This window comes from Tachypleus tridentatus, chromosome 7 (genome assembly GCF_004210375.1).
Source record: "Tachypleus tridentatus isolate NWPU-2018 chromosome 7, ASM421037v1, whole genome shotgun sequence".
NCBI lineage: Eukaryota > Metazoa > Arthropoda > Merostomata > Xiphosura > Limulidae > Tachypleus > Tachypleus tridentatus.
Window position 1 is genome coordinate 164,481,500 of NC_134831.1, and position 17,520 is coordinate 164,499,019.

At 30.4% G+C, this 17,520-nt stretch overlaps 1 pseudogene across 1 annotated transcript in view; it reads left to right on the forward strand.

Moving 5' to 3' along the window:
* The window catches only part of LOC143257099 (solute carrier organic anion transporter family member 3A1-like), a 31,838-nt pseudogene that overhangs the window by 9,407 nt on the left and 4,911 nt on the right, over nucleotides 1–17,520 (forward strand). Inside the window, exons 2-13 of the transcript XR_013031687.1 lie at nucleotides 1,405–1,816; nucleotides 2,362–2,509; nucleotides 3,162–3,310; nucleotides 7,014–7,179; nucleotides 10,484–10,680; nucleotides 11,015–11,184; nucleotides 11,723–11,924; nucleotides 12,197–12,361; nucleotides 13,796–13,877; nucleotides 15,180–15,297; nucleotides 15,656–15,833; nucleotides 16,773–16,960. The product of XR_013031687.1 is annotated as a solute carrier organic anion transporter family member 3A1-like (transcript). The remainder of the gene's footprint in view (nucleotides 1–1,404; nucleotides 1,817–2,361; nucleotides 2,510–3,161; nucleotides 3,311–7,013; nucleotides 7,180–10,483; nucleotides 10,681–11,014; nucleotides 11,185–11,722; nucleotides 11,925–12,196; nucleotides 12,362–13,795; nucleotides 13,878–15,179; nucleotides 15,298–15,655; nucleotides 15,834–16,772; nucleotides 16,961–17,520) is intronic.

A 17,520-nucleotide genomic window follows, 5' to 3' on the forward strand; every position in this document is an offset into this window, starting at 1 on the left:
AATTAATTGACTATATTAATACATGTTGGCCAGGTGGATTTTCTTATAGGAACTATGGTTCAAAGAAAATTATGTTAAGGAGTTTGTTACAATAGTTCTTTATCCAGTTGATATTATGTACACAAAGGCTGATAGTTCACATAAGTTAACTACTCTGTTTACGTATAGTTTATAATAGTTCTTTATTCAGTTGATATTACGTACACAAAGACTGATAGTTCACATAAGTTAACTACTACATTTACATATAGTCTACAATAGTTCTTTATCCAGTTGATATTATGTACACAAAGGCTGGTAGTTCACATAAGTTAACTACTACATTTACATATAGTTTACAATAGTTCTTTATCCAGTTGATATTATGTACACAAAGGCTGATAGTTCACATAAGTTAACTACTGTGTTTACATAAATGAGGAATTCCTTCTTGTTAGAACCTTATTGTACAGAGGTGTTAGAAAGAAATATATGTGTGCGTGCATATGTACATATATTTTGGTAATGTAAATAACTTAACATTTCTGATACAAAGGTGCAGTGTGGCAAGTTAGATGTGTAAAAATTCATGCAGGATTCTCACAAGCCAAAAATATTTGACATTTTTATATTCCAAATAGAAGATCCCAATACTAAATTACAAAGTTTAAGTATAAAATAAATAATTGTGTGATCTGTATGATATTATGATTATGGTTATGCATATGTTAAGTACATTATTACTATGTTTAGGAATAATGCCATTTTATCAGATTCTTACTACGCATACTTAATAACAATTAGGACTATGTACAAAGTAACTAGTTCTATTTTTCTACTGTTTTCTTTCCTTGTGTCACTTCCATTAATTCACTAAGAAACAAAGGACAAGATATTTGTTCTTTATTATGATAAGCTGAGTGCACAAAGTGCAAGTTAGAAAAAATCTTTTATTTTCAGTTTAAAAGTAATTTGTAGCTTTTCAGGATATTGTCCAAACAAACAGATATTACACTGGTCTTTTATTCATTAAATGTTGGTGGTTGAGGTTTTCCTTTTAGGTTGAATTCATTGTTAAAATGTATACAAAAATATTTGTTTAGTTAGTACTATGGAATTACATCAACTTGTATCAATTACCTGCAGGGATATATACTGAGATCTGAAGATCTGTCAATAAATAAATATTTTATATAGAAAGGAACAGTGATCATGTACTGTTTAATCTAAATCTAATGATGTGTTATACATGTGTGTAACGTTGTTTTTTTAAATCATACATTTCATGCAGCTGCACCTCCTAATTTATGTTATTTATATGTCATTACAGGATTTCTATACACTATAAATCTATGTTGTTACAGGATTTCTGTGCATTATGAATTAATGTGTTCCATACATTTGATGTAATTATTCTCTTTTCAGGAAAAGTGTTCCACTCAAGACAATGACTGATGAACAGTTTTTATGCTAAGCAGCTGTTCTACTTTGATTAAAGATCCTGTAACACTAATTACAGTGTGGGTGTATTTGTCTGTAACAATGACATCTAGCTGTTTTGATTTAAGCAATGGGGGATCAGGGGGGATCTTGTCAAAAGAGGAAGCCTTGCAATACTGGAAGGGCCACAAACGGACCAAAAGTGCTGGTAGCAATACTTCACGGGACCTGTCCTTATACACTAGCATGGGTTTGTATAGCCACCACGGTGGAAGCGACGTGTATGCTACTGAGACGCTACAGGGTGAACTATCTCACATGACTTGTAACAGTGTCTATGAATTTGTGAAAGCAACTGACAAGGTGGAACGTCTGCATTTACAGAAGAAGCTTAGAGGTCAGTAACAGACTTTTTTAATTTTATGGGGTACAGCCAGACTAACATTCAGTACTTTCTGAGATGCTACATTGTTTCATTTTAAGAAATGTGCTTGGAAATAGTTTAGCTTAAAAACTGAAAGAATAGAAAATTCTGTTAGTTCCAGTATAAGAAAGTTTGGCTAGAAGGGAATTCTAGAACAAAAATTAACAGTTGATTAAGCCATCCCTGCATTACTTAGATTAGACTGAGTCTCAGAATATTGTGCAGATCTGAAATGGCTACACAGTAATATAATAAATGATAAATAACAGTTAATAATGCATGTTTATCAAACTAGAAATTGTATCTTTATTGTAATGTTAAAGATGAATCAAGACAGGCCTTTGAAAAACATTGTCTAGCAAGTTAGTCTTATTCATGAGGTTTTAGGTAAAAATTACAAAGAGGAATTTTTTAATATTTCAAAGTTTTACTGATGAAGTGACTATGTTTGTGAATTAGTAACTCTAGCTTTTTAGTGCTAATTCAATGTTAGTTGTCAAAAAAATTCTGTTTCACAGAAAGAGAAGAACCAGGTGAGAGGGACTGTGGTTTACTAAATTTCCGTCCATTATGTCTTCAGCGATTTGCAAGCATAAATATGTTTGTCTTCCTTGCTTGTATTTTGGTAATTCTGCAACAAGCACTTTCTTCAGGCTACTTCAACAGGTAAACGTTTGTCATTTGACCTCTGGTTAGCCACTATCTTAAGCCTAATTCAGTAACAATGCTGAATGTGTTTTGAATAATTAAATAGTTCATTAGTGAAGCCTGAAGAAAATGTAGCTGATAAGTGATAAGTGATATACTTGCATGTTCCACAATATTTTTTGTACTTCAGGTATGGGCAGTAGGAAATTAGCCCTCCAAAGAGTTATTCTTATACAGTTTTGTACACAAATTGTAAAACTTACACACACATATGTACATAAAATTATTCTGTCTTTAGAATTAAAAAAAAAAGCTGTAATAGCCACTTTATTTAGAAGCAACTTATTTTTAGTTATAGGTATTTATAATTTTACTATAAATAGGTAATTATAATTTATAATTAAATTATAAGTATTTATTACACTACAGCAAACTTTAAAAATATTGCAAAAACTGAACCACTAAGCTCATAATTTTCTTCAAAAGATCCAAATCTCTATTTTTTAACATGGATATTGTCTTCTCTGTGGAGAGTTTGAAACTATTTTCAAAAATAAAATTTGTCATAATGTTTTTCATTATAAAGAGATTGACTCTTCATACCAGTAACAGAAAGTATTAAATATTTCATACAGTTTCAAATATAAACTTCACTTTCTCCTTCTCCAAGTGTAATCACCACAATAGAGAAGCGATTTGATATCCCCAGCAGGATCTCAGGAGCTATAGCAAGTACCTTTGAAGTTGGTAACTTGTTGGCCATTATCTTTGTCAGCTATTTTGGTGGTCATCGCCATATTCCTGTATGGATAGGAAAAGGTGAGTTATTTATTACAGTACAGACTTAAAAAGTTCTGTTTAGACTTAAAAAGAAACCTTAGAAATAGGAAGCAAGTGTCAGGAAGACATATGGTTTTCATAGCTTTAGCTGTTACACTTTCTATTTGTTTCATTGAATTTTGCACAGTAATACTACACTAGCTCCATCTTTAACCCTTAAATGGCAGCCATCATCAATTGATGCCACTACCTACAACATTCCTGCTGTTTAAGGGTTAATTTTGATATAATAGACTAGAGGGAGGACAGCTAGTCAAGAACACCTGCTTTCAATTCACCAACAAGTCATGAGATTAGCCATCTCCTTATATTCGCCTCAAGGCTGAAAGGGCAAACATGTTTTATGACTTAAAAATTTGTGACCCACAGATTGCAAGTTAAATACCCTAACAATTGGGATATGCCAGGCTGTTTAGAACAATTATTATTTACATAAAAGCAACATCATTATCATTTGGTTATTCAAATCTTAAGGATATAATGATTTTAGTTTTAAAATGTAAAAGTTTTCTCTTCGAGTCTATTGATGTCTTCATGAACTATTTCTAATATAGTTATCTTAACTAAAGTAAAAGGATGAATCCTGAAATGTTTCTGGTGGTACCTTATTTTCCTAATTTTATTTATTTATTTTTCATCTTTTTATGTTTGTGTTTTTGATATTCTTATTTTAACTTGGAGGAGCAGTCATTTCCCTACAATTTTCTGCAGGCAGTGAAGGGTGATATAGATGTGGGACATTGTGGGCTTGAGCACCCACATCTCTCTTTCCTAATTTCTTCTCTTATCTGAAACTAACGAATTGGTGGTTAAGACAGATAGACAGTGTATCCCCACCACAGTGTGGGTCCTATTTCTTAGTCACTTTCAAAATGTAGGATACATTTTATAATCCCACTTTGTAGCTTGTACTCAAGGATCCTTTTAAAAATATGCAGTGTATTTTGTTTAATTTTAATGTGTTTTGTTTATGGGTTATAATATATATAAATGTATGAGTAGGGATATGTATATATGTATCAGATTACCCTTATTGGTCCAGTGGTCCAAGTTGTCAAGTTATTGTCATAGTGGATATTGTCTGTGGTAATAGCATCAAAATGTGTTGGGGATATTCCATCTTTAAAACAAAATCCATAGCTAATGTTAGATTAATCAACCATCATGGAAAATCAAATGAACATATGAAAAGCAAATGAGGGTATGAGACTGAATGTTTACATCCAGATCTCAGCTTCTACTACCTTTCAATTTCTATAGCCAGTTGTACTGATGTAGAAATGAAACTACTCTAACATTTATACTAATTAAACTCCCACTTCCACCCTTACAAAAAGCTATTAAATATAAATAAATAGAACTATATAACCTACCTTAAAAATTCTTATATAGGTCTTGCTCCCAACCTCTTTCCTTTCTCTTGAATATTTATTTAAATATAACTCGGGATTAGAAAGACAATCCAAGCTACTTCAAATTAGTCTTTCTATTCAGGTATACTAAATAAAATTAATCAAAAAATATTATAAGCTGTTTATAAATCAAAGTATTCAATACCATCTTTATTTTAATTTTATTTTTACAAGGTACTTTCCTTAATCATTAATTTAGTTTCTATAATATTTTTGTATTTATATTATTTTAAAAATAAAATAAGGTATTTCTTTAATTGCCTATATTTTTATATGTTATTTTTCAGTTTATTTTATAGTAACAAAATATTAACTATAGAAAATAATAATACAGTTATTACAGATTATTAAGAACCATTTTATTTGAGATATAATAACATCTTTTACCATGGTACATGGAATAACATTGTTAGGTGTAGGCAGACCAAGAATGGGGAACTTAAATTCCCTTCTCTTATCAAAAATAGCCAATTTCACTTTGCCTTCTATAGAAGTAATATCCATATCTAAGTAATTATCATGATACCTTATTATTACTTCTTTCTGTTGTAAGTTCTGTTGAATACATTAAGTTTGGTAAAAAAACTTCATATTAGTTATGGTTATTAAATTATCTGTGAAGTAAAAAATGTAAATGTATAAGTTAGGTTTAAAGTCTTCTTCAAAATTAGTTTTCATGAAAGAACAGATACAGGTTGGCTATATTTGAAGAGAAGTTCATTAACATTGGAATACCCACTTTTTTGTTAATACATTTGCAACTTAAAAGTAAAATAATTATTATAAATACAGAAATTGATTATATTTTTACACTGAATTTTATTAAATTTAAATTTCGGTATAATTATTTCTAAAATTATCAAACAAATCATTCAAAATCCACTTTAAATCTTTTAGGTTTATTTTGGTACACAAAGTAATAAAGTTGCATGTAAAGATAGAACTGGCAGCTCTTGAGGAATTTCATTTATTTAAATATTCCAAAACCACAATCTTATTTTTAATAATCTAAAAATAATTATTCTAGTTATTTGAAGAATGTGTGTTTTTACAATTTCAAACATAACATCTAAAATATTTTAAACTACTATGGAAACAGATTTGATAACTTTACTTAAATAATTACTAATAATACTAACTTCACATGATTTTTATACAATTTTGGAATTACATATAAAAATGGTAAATTCATACAAGAATAATCTGTATGAATATTCATTTTTTAATAGCCTTCCTTAAATTAGTTATAGCATTATTTTTCTTCAAATTACTTTTTGTAACAGCTCTTGTACTGTCAATTTCATTAAGTAAAATTTGTGCATATAGTTTTTTACACACAAAACCAATATTACAAGCAGTTTATCAATCGGGGTAATAATATTTTTACTTCATTTTTAAAGACATTGAAAGAAATACATAATTTATTTTAAGATAAGTTGGAGATTCTGAATCAATTTTTTGTTTAATTAATAAAATATAATTTCCATTCAAAAAAGAAGCACAACAAATAATGGGATTGTTTATTTATTTTAATAATATAATCATCGATATTTTTTCCAAGGCTTTGAAGATTTCACATTTTTTGTGTTTTAAAATTCTATATTTTATAGTTTTCTTTAATATTGATTGTAATTCTTTATCTTTGACAACTTCTAAGTTTTCTGTAACTATATGATTATGAAAAATATCTTTAAAAACACCATTATTACAGTTACAAGGTAAGTTGTGAACCTCTATTTCATTACATTTTTCAATGAATTGTTTATAGTTAGAGAGAAGAGGTCCTATAGGTTTATTATATTTAAAACTCACTATAGGTTGAAACAATTTTAAGAGAAAAATGTCTTCTTGAATACTTTTATGGATTGGGTAAGGTAAAAATAAATCATCATAATTTTTTGTTTAAAGTCCATTACTGTATAAGATTTCTGTTTTTTCTTTACGGAAAGAAGGATAAGTATATAATTCCATTTAGATATATATATATAAATGTATGATAGGTGTGTGTCTGCATATATATAATGGATCTTTAGATTGTAAAAAGTGAGTTTTGTAGCTGATTAAATCAACATATGCTGTTCCTGGCCAATAGTTTAACATTACATGTTATTAAGCCTTACTTGTAAATTACTCAACTAAAATTGATGATATAGATAGTACCTAAGACCACTACTGTGCCTTTCATATAAAAGCCAACCTGTTGAGCCATGATACTCAGCAGAAGGTCTTGTCAGTAGATTTAATGTATGAACAGTATTCTCTTTTGCCAGGAATCTTGTTTATGGGTGTTGGATCAGTCGTCTTCTCTTTACCATATTTTCTTGACCAGTCAGGTTCGTTTTCTCATAGCAAGTTTGGGAAAAACTCATCCAATATTCCAGATGAGAACACTTGCCAAGCATCTACGCCAATCCAGCCACATCATCTGGGGACAAGGTGTGTAAGAAATTAGTCCTTCACTGTTATTCATGATGTGCAATGCTTGTGTTTTGTTTCTTAAAAAAATGTAGTTTATGAAAAAGTAAAAACATTTATATTTAAACATAAGTAAATATTGGCCCATGGAATATTGGGCTCGTCTAGGTATATATGTTTGGCTGGGTTTTATATCTTTGTTTATATTTCTGAATTAATTTCTTAGTCACAAATATATTTCATGAATCAAGTGTTATGTAATTGTGTTAACTGTTTAATCTACAGTTCACCAAGTTCTAAATTTTTTTTAGCCCTTAGCTAAGAACATTAAGAGGGACAAAAAATAGTGAAAAAATTTCATTGAAAATTTTTTAAACATTTATATTTAATAAATTCCTTTACACCCATTTATAAAAGTTAAAATTAAAACAGACTAAAAAGTTTTAAGTTTCTATCTTTTAGGAAGGTATAAGTTCATTGAAATAAAAAATGACCATAAAAATGTGACTAGTATCTTGAATTACCATGTTTATAGATAGTCATTGTTTATCAATAACTAAGCCTACCAACCCTTGAAATCTGAAGTTCTACATGTTCTATAAAGTATCACAAAAACAGATGAGTTAGTGATGCCTCCCTTGTAGATGTTGCCGAGGTGTTGCCAAAAATAACATATTTCTCTCCCAGTGAGAAATATAGAAAGTAGTTTCTAAGTTTGTTTAAACTAACTGTACTTCCTGTTAATGTGTGTTTAATAAAACATCTGGTGGTTAATGGCGAATAATAGGTATGTATTTAAGATGCAGAACAGACACATATTAATATAATTAACAATAAAGTGTCGGTTACATAGTGTACTTTTATGTCCCAAATAATGTCATGTGGAAAGTATATGAGCAGTTTGAGTCATGACTGCCCTCATTAAATGAATGAAACAATAGAAACATAGCAAAACTGAGTTAGAACATTTCATTTAGGAGGCCTAAACCTTTTGCAAGTTGCATTGATTATGAAAGTAGAAAGTTGAGAACAATTAAAGACTTGTAATTTTTAGAAACAATCAACCTTTACACCAATACCAATGACTAATAAAATAAAGATTTACTGAGAATTAAAATTCTAGAGTTACAAGACCATAGTGTACATCACATTCACTAATTTTTTTTTATTAATTGATAATTAAAAGATTGGGAATCATTGGATGAAAATTAACAGACATAATGTACAAGTGAAAGTTCAATTACCTTCACAATACAGTTCTGGTAGCTCCAAAAGAAACAAGTTTGCATGACAGGATTGTTTAACAGGATAACATTTATTTACTTGTTCAGAGTATCATAAAAGTTTTGTTGTTTGTGATCAGATTATTTTAAATTACTGAGTCTAATTCACTTAAAAAAAACATTTTTTTTTCAACTTCAAATTTCATGTTTAGTATAATGAACATTCACTGATAAACATGAGGTTATAAATATATGTTATCAAACAGAAATTCCACTTACTTGATAATTTTGTACCTCTGTGTCTTCATTGAAACAGAAAATCAATATTCACAGCACTAAACTCATAAACTGACTGAATCAATTGCTGATTTTTAATTGACTGACTCATTAATTAACTCTATTTAACTTGCTTTTCATATGCCACTCAAATTGCTTTTTAAATTTTGGGGAAGGTTTGAGACATTAAGACCATGTCCTTCTTATATCAAACTTCCTTACAGCTAAGCAAAATTAGAAAATTTTGAAAAATATTATTTATAAAAGCATACAAGTTTTCATTTCCTATCAGAATATAGCAAAGCTAGCATCAAGAATTTCCATTAAAATGTACTGTCAAAATGTCTTTGTGTAGTAATATAAAGTTGTTTTTTTTTCTCTGTTTGAAAAATATGCTCAAGAACAAAAACGTGGTACTCAGAATTAGTGAGAAGATATTTAAAATATTTTATATCTGTTATTTTGGTTTAATCAAAAAAGTATTTATATAAAATTATGGCAAGTGTTAAATACTCAGAAATGAAGAATTGTCAACCTGTCTGGTTGTAGAAGTTTCTGTATAGGATCAGTGTAAGTTACTTCTTAAGGAAGAACTTTAACACTGAATAAAAATCACTCTTGGCATTTAGGTTCATTATAATAATGGCATAATGCCACTTTACACTAGGAATAAGTGATTCAGAACCAAAAAAGAACTGTGCCACAGTAATGAATTGTACATAAGCTATATTCTTCATCTTGAATCTCAAAATAAACAGACCAGGAACACTCAACAGTTTAACCCTTAATATGACTGCAGTGAAAACTGTGATCAGATAAGTGTTTTAAGGATATCAGTTTTTATTGTTTATGCATTACTTCCATTTGACAGGCATTATCACACTGATGCTTGAAAGCACCTGTAAAATTAATTTTGTGAGAACATATTAGAGCCCTTATCATGTCTGTCATGATGCCTGCTGTTTGGACCCACCATTGGACCTTTTATCCCACTTTTGGATTCAGATGCTGTTGTTGTTTGTCATGACATTTGTCAGCTGTTGTATATAAACACAGTACAAGCTCAGAGATAACTCTGTACGACTTCTATGGCTGCTATGACTCTGCTGCTTTAATTTTAGTTGGTCTAGGCTAGTGATGTTACATGCAATAATACAACATTTTCAAACTGTATAGTGTATTTATAACTGAGAATCTAAGTAAATGTTTTAAAGTTTGAATTACTGGATATTAATTATTAGCAAATTCAGATCAGAAAGAAATGTTTTACTTTATTTGATTATGGCATAAATTGAATTTGAAAATGAACTAATTTCTGTATGACACCAGGCTGCTAAACTGATGTTGTATTATCACAGTTTGATGTCAAACTGTGACTGTGTCTCAGTGTAGCCAGTGAACTATTTTGTTGATAGAAAAACAATACAATTCAGTCAATACCAATTTAGTGATATACAGGAGCAACCACTAACAGCCCCCAGAAACTGGTTGACAAGCCCTATTTATGTGAAGGATACTGTGATGACAGTTACTGAATATTACTGTAACAATGATGTGGGATTTGCAGTAAAGCAGACGTAAGAACATGTGTCTGTTAATTACCTGACATGCACATGTGCTAGTGTACGTGTTGATACTTTCAAAAGACTAGATAATCAGGACTTCTTTCTTTGTCAACAATCAAGGTAAGTTTAATTATTTTTCAGGCACATTGACAGTTTACATGAAGAAGTAAAGCAGTTTATACACTGAATTGCTTCTTTAGATCTATTCCATCCAACTATTTCTTTTGTAGTCTAATCATTTGTCATAATCTTTTCTTTCAGCCATTTTGCTATACAACCACCACCACCAGATCTTAATTCCCCATCATGCATCGAGGGAAGTTCTTCCAACATACTTTACATTCTGATTTTCATGTTGGCACAGATTCTAATTGGCTGTGGGGGTACTCCCATTTTTACTCTTGGAACCACCTATATTGATGACCATGTGAGAAAAGAGAGTTCTTCCTTGTATATTGGTAAGTTTTTAGTTAAACCTCTTAGATCGTAGAATAATTTCATCTTAAACACTGAAAAACATTTGAAGAGAATTCAACCAAATCCTAGTTCAGCAAGTTTGAAAGTGGTAGCATAAAAAACATTAATGACACTTGGCTAAAGAACAAATAATATAACAACAAATGTTATTAACTCTCTCATAATGTTTAGTGAGATGGTACTTAATTTGAATTTTTGTGAATAAATAACTTGAAGAAGCCTTTTTCAATGATATCAGGTTTCTATCAACTGCTAACTATTCCAATGTGATCTAGTTCTAGTAAGTACAGAGTTAAACATCTAGCTTACTTCCAGGTTGCATGTACAGTATGGTGGCTTTTGGCCTTGTCTGTGGCTTCTTGTTGGGAGGTTACCTTCTCTCTATTCCTGAGGATCTTCTGTATGGCAGTATACCATCCAGTGACTCTGAGTGGGTGGGAGCATGGTGGGCAGGGTTTCTCCTCTTTGGTTTCTTACTGATGTTGGTAAGTATCAGTTTCTTCTGCCTCCCAGATTGAGGTTAATAATTCTTTGAATTTTAAACTGTCAATGGATAGTTGTAAGACTAGGATTAGGACACTTCAACAAACTAATCTCAGACATGGCTTAGTAAGTAAATATTATTTTATTATTAGTGGCACATAATGAAGTGAGCTATTTTCAATAGCATGGAAGTTAGTTCTCTTCTAAACCAGTTCTGCTACAGGAATTGTTTATTATTGATGTGAAAAGCTTTATATTTGAATTATATTTCTATATTCAGAACTCTTGGAAGCTGAAATTCACTGGGATGAATACGCTTGGATGTTACACAAAATTAAATTCAAATATAAAGCTTTTCAAGTCAATAATAAATAATTTCTGTCTGTTTAACTGAACATTTTCACTTGATACAAGTCAAAACAGTATATTTAATGCTGAAAATGTTAAAACACGGACTTAAACTAGCCTTAAGCAACAGGTAATTTAAACAGTATTGGTTTGTGAATTAAGATAATTAAAACCTGATATGGTTCTTTGTAGGTAGCCATTCCATTTTTTACATTTCCTAAAGTTTTAAAAAGAGAAAAAATCCAACTGATGGTTGAAAGCAGTGAACAGTACGACTTTGCTGGTGTCATCAGTAGCTCCATTCAGGAGGAGTGGAATGTACCAGGAGAAGATCTGGACACAGAAGTACATGAAGCAGAGGACAAGCAACAGAAATATGGCAAAAATATCAAAGGTATGTGTCTGAAAGGCTCTCAGTGGCTGTTACAGAATTTTATATCCTTATTAATGATGACAGAATTTCATGTGTTCCTGATCATAGTAATAGTTCACGTGAATACAGAATGATGATGATAAACATGTAAATGGGTTAAGCTATACTAGAGTATTACCACAATTATAAGTATGAAGAACAGGTTTATGTGGTAAACTTCAAATAAGTGTTACCATCAAAGTGCTTGTGAATTATTCTGTTTTTACAAAATGGTTACAAACATTTTATTATAGATATTCCAGCATCTATATGGAACCTTCTATGTAATCCTATTTACATTGTCACCTCTTTGGGTTCATGTATGGAACTATCGATTGTTAGTGGTTTTATCATATTTCTTCCAAAATATCTCGAAAATCAGTTTTCTCTTGGCAAGTCTCAAGCAAACCTCTTCACAGGTAATTAAACATAGAAGATATAACTATTGTTATATGTTCAGCTTTAACCTCCTAGAAATGAAAACAATTTTATATCTAACTATTTGGACAAAAAAATTTAGATAAGGAAATGAACCAAATTACACAGTTTTAGGGAAAAAAACTGCATGTATATTAAGCATAAATTGTCTTAATTACCCAATGAAAGTGAAAGAATTTTGTTGTTAAGCTTACTAAATAAGTAATGCTGAAACAAATTGTGTAATGTTCTATGTTTGTGTAAAGTTTTAAATAAAATATTTTTAAAGTTTTTCCACTGGTGATGAACTGAGCATTAGCTTTTATATATTTATATTATTTTGGCAACAGTTAAAGGAAATGTGCAACTACTTGTGAACTGAAAAATATTTCTTTGTTAGTTATGTGGTGGTCCAATCAGTGTTTAAATATTATAGTTACAGAGTGTTGAGTATGTTATATTAAACTAATTTTGAATATGCAAATCAGTAAATCATTTGACAGTCAAAGCAAATATAATGTCAAGGTAGGTGGTATGTATCAGAACTACACGTGGACATTGTTGTCCTTTCATAGACAGTGTGATGTCACCAAACAATGCTTACTTTTAGGAGGGGTATGCAACAACCCTTTCTAATGCAAAACATTAATATACTCAGTTCATAAATATGTATTCAGATAAGCAATTTAAAAGTTTCAAGAAAGGGATATTCCTTGTACTTGGTAACATTGGAAAACAAATGAACATGGATTAACTTGGGGTGCCAGGACCATCAGAAAGAGACCTGCAATAAGCTATGCCACAGCCATGATTAGCAAAGTCAGGTATTTCATATAATTTGAGAATCCACTAACACAAAAGTCAGTTGCTAAAGCCATTAACATCCCATAGGCAGCAGTATGGAAAATAATAAAGAAAACATTACATTTATAAAATTCGTAAGTCAACTATTCAACTGTCCTGTGCCTTAAGCAATTGAAGAATGAAATTGTTATTCATGTTATTTTACATAAAGACATACCAGTCAAATTGTCAGATCCAGCATCTATGGATTTCTGTGTGATCAAACTGTTTTAAGTGGTCACTTGGAAAGTGTCTTCTTCATGCACTAGATAAATTATGGAAAGTGTTTTGGGACAGATGTTATGCAATACACATGACAACCTTATAATGGAGTTTTTTGCAGTGACAACTATACTGGAAGACTACTGTAAAGATACACTGGTCATCAGATATAGTATGGCCAGACATGGTGACATAGATAGTGAGACTCCAAAACTGTTTTACTATAATTTACTTAATTTTTATAGGTTTATACACTTCAGATATGGTGTTTTGAATTTAAAAGTGAAGATCAATTAACTTTTTAAGACAAGAGTAAAAAAATTATTGTATTGTGAATAGTTAATATATTTTCATTGATATTAATTTCCTAGGAGGAATTGCTATTCCTGGAGCCTGCATTGGAATCTTTCTTGGTGGGTTTGTGTTAAAAAAAATTACAACTCAGACCTAAAGGTAAGTCAAATTACCTTTTTTTTTTCTAAAAAGAATAATTGTACTTAAGTTAGGCAGAAAATATAGTATTCAAAGTCATACCTTGCAGTTGAAACTCAGTGACTGTACTTGGTGAGAATAGACAGTTTTTGTGCAAAGTCTAAACAACTGTCACAGTTCTAACTAGACAGTACAACATGAAATGTAGCAAGACAAGTGTCACAGCTCTTACTAGACAGTGCAACATGAAATGTATGTTTGTTTGTTTTGAATTAAGCACAAAGCTACACAATGGGCTATCTGTGCCCTGCCCACCACGGGTATCGAAACCCGGTTTTCAGTGTGTAAGTCCGCAGACATACAACTGTGCCACTGGGGGGCCCATGAAATGTAGCAAGACAAGTATCATGATAAATTTTTTAGTATTTTATAACTGAACAAACTTGACACCTTGTTAATGTGTTAAGTTTCAAATTTGTGTAGTAGAAAACTAGAGAGAAGACAGCTAGTCATCATCACCTATTTCCAGTCCTTGGGCTATTTAAACAAACAGCAAACAGTCCACTTGTTTCAAAATAATGTATTACAACTAACAAAATGTATATACAAATGTTTATTATACTGTTGGTTATGATGGTTGTAGCCAGAGCTTAAATAATTGTTTCTTTTTCATCATATTCCAAACAGGCTGGATCAGTTACATTAAAACACAATTGACAAGACAAATTATTCTTCTCTACTCTGTCACTGCAATGCAATCTGTGATATTTACACTTTAGAAATTGCCAATATACATTTTTTATGGTGAAACAATCACACAGTCTGTTTCTTTATTTATATCGAACTACATTTTGGACGTGTATTTATGCCCCTTACAGAGATCTAGAACATTCTACATGGCATATTATGGTGCTATAATACTAAATTAAAACAAAGAGAAAACTTAGAAAGTTGTAGTTACATGACACAATTACATAACAGTCACCAATTCATAACTATTAAACTCCACAGTGTATAATTCATAAACAGTTATGTAAACAAACCTGCAATAAACTGTTGTTTCTGTAAAATAACTGAATTTGATATTCACATTACATAAACTATCTAAATCATAACACTTGCATTAACCTTAAATTGAAACAGTCATGTATATCTAACAGTTGTTTTTCTTTCAAATGATGTTCTTACTGTTAATTTTTAAATTTCTTGTATTACATTTATTGCCATCATGACAAGAGGTAATGATATCTGACTTTCAGTACTTATATAACTAAGTAATGAAAAGGTATACACACATTATAGTTCAGTTGTCTCTTTCTTTAGGAGCAATCCAGTTTGTCTTGTTCTGCAGTGTGATGTGTATGGGACTGTATATAGTGCTTTATTTTCTGGGCTGTGACAACATTCAAATGGCTGGAGCAACTCTTCCTTATTTTAAAAGGTTAAAACAAGTTGTAATACTTTAACAATTAATGTATACATTCACTTTAAAACCACTACTATATTATATCATATTAACTAAGATTATACATTTTGTGAAAAGCTTATATCAGACTCTGAGCCTACTTTAATATGATGTGAGTACTATTTTTGTAAATAAATCCTGTTATAAATTACCCTTTTATAATCTGGTTAGTGTATAACTTTATAAGTCTTTGAGCCTAGTGTGTTTCACAGCATAATTTATATTTTCTATTTAATAAATCATTTTTCACTCATAGTTCAAAACAGAAATGTAAAAGTTATTGTCACAAAATATCATTCCTTTCTGTATCTGATATGTTTTTTTACTAATTCAGTACTGAGCTTAAGCCATTTGAAGTCAACCTGACAGCTGACTGCAACCTAGGATGTCACTGTTCTCTGAATGACATACAGCCTGTCTGTGGGAAGAATGGCATAACCTACTTCTCACCATGCCATGCTGGTTGTCGTCCAGAAGTTGGGCCCAGCCACATTCTTGGTGGTGAGGTGAAGGTAAATGAATATGGTTATCTAAGATTGTATTGATTTGTTACATTATTTATATGCTATTGTGAAAATATTAAACCAAAAGCATTCATAAAAATAACCTTGCATGAATATTTACTTCTGTGGCCTGATTTTATTAAGTTTACAGATACAAACGTACCTAAAACCATTACTAGGAGTAAATATATGAGAAAAAAAGGTACACTCATTGATTGATGTTAGAAGAGAGTTAGGTAAGTAATAAAGTAAATCACTGCTGAGTTTATTATGAGAATATTATGTTTATAGCATTACTAACAGATCATACAAAACATTTGTAAGTATTATTTTACATAAAACCCTTAAGTGTAATGGTAAGAGTTAGTGTAGCAGAAGCTTACACTGAAATTTAATTGAATTAACTTTCATATTATTTACTCTCCTTTTGGTAAAGGGCTGAGTGTGTCCTAATAGGCCATCAATCACATCAATTCAATTTTCAGTTGAAGGTGCATCATAAAACTGACAGTCAATCCTACTATTTAGTTATGAGTAGCTCTGTGGACTCTAATGAGTGGTTATTTTTCCTCTGATCATCAGTAAAAAATTAGGGAATGGTTCTTTTTAACCTCACATTGCATAAGTTGTGGTTTAAATTGTAAACAGCAAATATCTGTGTTTGTTTGCATTGATTTCAGTTGAAGAAACTTACACAACTCTTTTAATTCAACTTCAGTATGTTGTTCGTTAGACTATTGTAAAAGAAAACTCTCAAAATATTTCTAAGACTTCTATTTTAAAATAGAAGAAACTTATTTTATACAGAATATATTTTAAACAGAACAGTTATACTAATCCTTTCTTCTCTACTGTAGAGAAAGACTATATTTTATGTAGTACATTTACGTAATTTTTTTTCTCTTTCCTAATGAGCAAAAGATAGTTTTTTGTTTTGTTTCATTTTAGAATTATACCAGTTGTGCCTGTATAACATCTAATAAAACCATTGCCCAAGAAGTTATGGCCATTCCACTTGCCACAACTGGACCTTGTCCACAAGTCTGTGAAGTAATGATTCCATTCATGGTACTACTCTTTTGTATGACCCTTGTCGTATCCATCACACAGATGCCTCTACTGATGATTACCTTAAGGTAGTGTCTTATTTCTTCTTTGATATAATGCTTCTAATTAGTCTTTTAACTTCTACAAGATTTCCTATTTCTTCTTTTGATGAATAATGATTTATTATTTTCAAAACTCCAAATTAACACATCAATTGTATTAAGTAAATATTCTTCCATAGCTTGAGGTAACAAATAATTCAGATTAATAAATAGTTTGTTATCTGAACACAAATTGTTCTACATGTTTTAGAGTACCATTGCTTTAGTATTTACAACTTGTTATCTAGATACAGACTGTTCTACATGTTCTACAGTACTATTACTTCAGTATTTATAGTTCGTTGTATAGATATAAATTGTTCAACATGTTCTACAACTTTAGTATTTACAGTTTGTTGTCCAGATATAGAGTGTTCTATATGTTCTAGAGTACTATTACTTCAGTACTTACAATTTGGGTCTGGATATAGATTGTTCTACATGTTTTACAGTAATATTACTTCAGTACTTACACTTTATTTTCTGGATATAGATCGTTGTACATTACTATTACTACAGTACTTACACCTTATTATCTGGGATATAGA